The sequence below is a fragment of the Anoplopoma fimbria genome, chromosome 9, assembly GCF_027596085.1.
Source record: "Anoplopoma fimbria isolate UVic2021 breed Golden Eagle Sablefish chromosome 9, Afim_UVic_2022, whole genome shotgun sequence".
Lineage (NCBI taxonomy): Eukaryota > Metazoa > Chordata > Actinopteri > Perciformes > Anoplopomatidae > Anoplopoma > Anoplopoma fimbria.
Genome location: NC_072457.1, coordinates 20721722 through 20727721, shown reverse-complemented (window position 1 = coordinate 20727721; position 6000 = coordinate 20721722).

Below are 6000 nucleotides of genomic sequence, written 5' to 3'. Positions count from 1 at the left end.
CGTCCTCCTCCTCCTCTTCCTTGTCTCTTATTTTCCTTGTTCCCTGCCTTCATCAAGGAAGAACCACCAGCTCGACACCACAAAAAAACCCTCCCAGTTCTCTATCATACTTGACCATCCCAGTGTGAGGAGGAGAAAACATATGCAGACGTAAATGCAATTATAGCATTTCCATCTGCACACTTGAAAACACTAGAAATACCACACAAATAGACACGCACACAAAAACACAAACACACACACAAACAAACACACACACTCTTTCTGAATGACTCCACTATTAAGACCACCGATGTCATCGTCTTTCCAAGAAAACGGCAAAAGCGAAAACAGGAGATGAGACATGGACAAGGCAGAAAAAAAACAAATGCACACCCACACACAAACACATTGTAACTATATACAGTGCTATAAATATAAACACACACACACACACACACACACACACACACACACACACACACACACACACACACACACACACACACACACACACACACACACACACACACACACACACACACACACACACACACACACACACACACACACACACACACGAATAGGAAAAGTGCAACGGGGGTTTGGAGAGAGGGGAGCCCACAACATAAATATCCAATTACCAAACACATCAAACGCACAGAGGATGAAATATTGATAACTTTGAGACATTTTATGTAATCCACAATGGTGCCTTATATAAGTGTTCCATTTTACAAGGAGAAGCAGAAATGTTCAGGGAGGTATTGTTTTCTTTCTTTTTTTTTTTTTTTTTTTTTTACATCACAGAAAAAAGAAAGAAACTGTTGTATGTTGGCAGACAACAGCGGGAGCATATGAGAGAAGTGGTTGAAAGCAGTTTGGACAAATGGGTTAGCTCTCTGGCTCCCTCACATCAAGTGTTCACATAGAGGAACACATGCAATGAAAAAAACACATATGCCTCACATGTAACATGGTGAAAGATCAGTCTCTGCGAACATATCCTTATCATGTTATCTGAACAACAGCCCCACAAATGAAAGCACAATGAGCGCTGGCTTCTCCCGCTCTGTTCTGCTGTTGGATGTACATTTATGAGGGGGAGTGACGGGGATGTTTTATTTGGCAGTTGGTACGCAGCTGTCAATCGCTCAGCGATAAAGGGCTGCTCCGAGCATACGGAGCTGACGGGGAGGTTTTCGGGGCTTCTGTCTCCACTGCTCTGCTTTGAGTTGAGGATCACACAGCCTTTTGCAAAGGCACAAACAAGCAAGGAAATACGGATTCTCTCTAATTAATTGTAAATTGACACCACTTGAAAAGAGGATGCTGAGTGATGTGTGTACGTAGAGTATGTGGGTTTCTATGTGTGTGAGGGAAATGATTGGGGGGGAAAACAGAGGGGAAGACTGAATAATTCGACTTAACTTTCGTGCCTTATCAACAAGCCACTCTTCGTGGTTTTTCCTTTGAAACTGCTGTTCCCCGCGAAGGCCGAATAAATTAGAACTCTAAATAGGAATAATAATGAGAGCATACATTATTTCTGTTGTTGGTACTGGTTGATGTTGTTGTTGTTTGTGTCGGCAGGAAGGCTCAGATCTCCATATATGCAAAAAAAAAAAAAAAAAAAAAAGGTAACTTCTCTGCATGTTTTATAAGTTTGGAGGATCATTTTAATGGTGACCCAAAAAGATGTCCTAGATATTTGGGGAACATCCTTTTGAAAAATTCCTGAAACTACAGACGGAGAGACAGAGAGCACAGAGGGGAAGAAAGAGAGAGAGAGAAGGAGGAAATACAGAGAAAAGAGAGCAGAGGGAGGGGATGATATGGAACCTCTTCCTGTATTGTGAATGACATATCATTTCAAACATCTCTCTGCTCTCTCAATCATGAACACGGTTCCCTTATGAATACAAAACATTGTAGTCAGTTCAAATGTTTTAGTACTTAATATGTTTAAGATTATGGACATGCCATCACTATCAGTGCCCATTTAAAGCTGATAGCCCCACCTGCTGGCCTCTGGCAATGACAACCTCAAAGCCACTCACCCTCAGTGGGATCCAGCAGTGATTTAACAAGCCCTTCTTGTGGGAATCCCCACTGCCATTTTAACACTGTTCCATTACTTTGAAAACTCAAGTGGTCTTTTGTGCAATTGACCCTTTAAAGTCCAATGTAAAATCAAGACGCAACTCTTACCCAGAATCCAAAGTGAGCTTTCACCATTGCACCACTGAGATCAAGTCAGAGAGCTGAGTAAACAAATAATTAATCTAACCAACGTGCAATGTTCTTTTTCCATAATTAATACTCATCATTATTATGGCAAGTGTGTTCCACTTTAAAGTCATTGCTCCTTCGCTCTGAGAAAGGTGTCTGTATCGTGCTCTGTGTTACCAACAGGAATGGAAAGATGACTAGAATATTGTACTTCATTTAAAGTAATGTTCCTTTAAAGACATTTCACTCGAGAAGAAGTGCTTCTGTAAAAAAAATGTACTTAGATAAAAAATAAGAAGTAGGTCAGTTCAAATGTAGGCCACCAAATAAATGTCATTAAATATCAAGGTACACAGTAGTGGAACAACCTGGACCAACATCACCCCTTATGTCCAAACCAACAATAAATTCCAATTCAACAGAAGGCACTTTGCAGTCAGCGCATACAACTGATCAATTATAATTAAATCATAATAATCATTATGATTATACAACAGCCTTCCTCAGCATAGCCTTACACAGACATGAGACAAAACTGTGCAATAAGCAATATTAAAACTACAACATTGAATTAACCTGTGAACTGCAGAAGAAAACATCACCAAGGCAAACAACATGGAGCCGTATAAACAATATTAAATCCACAGCGGCTGCATCCACAAACACACGTATTACAGCAAAAAGACAGCTGCACACGCAGAACTACATTTCTAGGCAACACAGTGATTGTTGACGTTCTCTTCTGGAGATGGGGTTGTGTTACTCACCTGTCTGTACATAAGTCTGCGCGTCTCAAGCGCTGCAAAGTCCTCCTCAATCTGCTCTAGGCTCAACTTCCCTGCTTGTTCATTCTCAAAGTATACTATGACCAGTCCGTTGGGCCCTAACATGTGGAGAATCCACCATGAGCATTATAGCAATTAGCATTTTTTTTCAAACCCAGCTCTGCTACAGTTGGTGATGCAACATCGTGGGTGTCTTTGATTTGGGTCACTTAGTTCTTGCCGGGTGGTGCATTAAATCAGTGATTATTTAAGGAAGCTGCAACTTTCACAATCCTTAACTTTATTTCATTGCTGTGCATGTTTGAAAACTGCTCACTTCGGCTCTGGTTTGACCGTCGACCCACACCCTCTGACACTCAGGATGTGAATCTACACATTGAACATGTATCTTTTCCACACCAGCAGCTTTCTCACACAGTTCATGACTTTTTTATGTGACCTATGTTCTTACTATGTAACAAATGCAAATTTATAATGTAGGTAAGGTAGACACAGATTTATTAAAATACCTAAAGTAGACACAAATCAACTATGTTACAGTAATATGGCATTTACTTTTTTTGTCCAAATAACCAGTGAAGGGTCACCTTATACTGGATGTAAATACAAGTGTTCAAAGCTACTAGATGTGCAATATTTTTCAGTAGTTAGTGTTGGTGAGTTTTGGCCGTGGACCAGGCTAAGGTAGAGGTTAGTGTTGGTTACTCACCTCCTCCGCCCCCTTTTCATGGAGAGCACATCTGAAATACCAACGGTGACATGTGAAATACAGACAGCAACTCCTATGGCCTCACAGCACAGCGCAGGGTGCTGCTCCTCCCCACCCTAAACATAGACCAGCTTCAGAAGCTGCACAAACCAGGCACCAGCTTTACCGTCGCAACGACCATTATGGTTTATCAAACTACATGTAACCCCACCAGTTAGGTGCTTTGGGGAGACCCATTACTTAGAGAGACTGTTGCATTTACGGGTCACTGATGGTTTCTGGAGAGAAATATCCAATTTAACTTTCAAGTTTGTTCCCATGTATCCAAAAACAAAAAAAAAGAGAAATATTGAACACTTTCTTTTTATATATATTTCTTTCAAAGTTTACAAGCCAACATGGAATTTCAGCCTCAGAAAAATGTGTATGTGAAACTAACTTTAATTCAGTTTTCCAATACTATATAGTGTTTATGCTAGTAAGTGTTTGCGTGCTATTGTACACAGTACTAGATGTGTGTTTGTGTGTGTGTGTGTGTGTGTGTGTGTGTGTGTGTGTGTGTGTGTGTGTGTGTGTGTTGAGATATTGAGGTTAAGGGACATATTATGCGTATGTAGGCAATATACAGTATGCATCATTGTAATAATCCCCCTCTCCAGCCCAGTCACAAGCCAAGTATGGAGAGCTACTGCCTGGTAGCACAAAGCACGATGTGAAGCTCATGTGACTGTATTAACCTTTCAGATCTAATCTCCTGCAGTCACGAATGAGAGAAAGCAAGAAAAAGAGGAAGAGATTTCCAAAGAACACCACAAAGTAAGCAGAGAAGAAAAACATTTGCCATATTTTCTGTTGCTCCTCTGAAGCCCTGAAGACTCCGTTTCTATCTATGGTTTGTTTTGAGATGGAGACTCTTGATATACAGAAGTGCAGATTCGGCACTGAATTGTCAAATAACTCGAATTGAAGCGGAGATCACTGTGCAACACCCCCCGTGGCTTCAAAAGCAACAAAGGGACCACAGAGAATAACACTGACATGTTCTCATACCAACACTGACAGACAAAATGTCTTTATTATTTCCGTAGTTAGTTCTATAGCTCGGAGCAGACTGTCAGTGTTCCTGCTGAGGGGCCAGCCAGATAATAAGCTGGTGGGTCTGGGAGTTTCAATTGGCTCCGTGACACAGGTTTATAGTTTTGTCACGCTGGTCTTTTGGCATGAGAGTCAATGGAGCCTTAGGTCAGGATCAGCTGATTTCATTGAAAGGGAAGTAACATTGTAGCTTTTCCGGAGGGGCGACTTTTATAAGGCAGATCACAATGTATGACTTCTCAAAGGCTTATTAGTTTTCTTATAGGAGAGAAAGACATTGGAAGTCTGATCAATATCAGACAGATGTCTGGACAGAATTCATGTCTTAAATAGGAGGTAAAAGATTGAAAAATTCAAAAAAAGAAATCTTAAACCAATCATTGTTTCCCACTGACCTAGCCATCAATGAATACAGCTATATGGATGAAAAAGCTTGGCACAGTATCATTCCTATACAGTACAAATGCAGTTCAAATAATCCTCCTCTAGTATCGTCAGCATTTCATCTTAATGTCTAAATATGTACCATTTTTGTCAATGACACTGAACAAGACTGAACCGTCATGCCAGAAGCTCTGTGAGGCACAGCGATGTTTTGAGCTTGATATACATTGATGTAAGCATGCTTACATGCTCACAATAGCAATGCTAACTTGCTGATGTTTGGCAGGTACACTGCATACCATGTTCACCATCGTATTTTAGCGTTAGCATGCTTACGTTGGCTAAATTCCCGTTGACCAAAAAGAACAGCTGAGGTTGTACAAATTACATTTTGAGCTGGTAATGAAAAGTCTGAGAGTTCAAAAAGTGGTAAAAATTCATCCTGAGGGGTGAATGAATGCGGTTACCAAATTTCATGGCAATCCATCCAGTACTAGTTGAGATATTTTACTCAAGCCACATGTGTCAATCTCATGATGACAATAAAGTACCAAAATCAGTATAGTGACCAGAATCATTTGGATTCCTAGTCTGGGAATCATTTATTTCATCAATTTTATGAAAATCCAATCAATAGTTGTTGAGATTGTTCAGTTGGGACCAATGTGGTGGACCAGAAGCCACAGAGCTAGCGTGGCAAAAAACTAAGCCCTCTATGCAACACCCTCAACTTACCCTATCACCTCCACTAAATACATCACTTTGTTTGATTGGTCACTTCAGTCCTTCATCCCTGAACTCTCAGTTTACAGCATG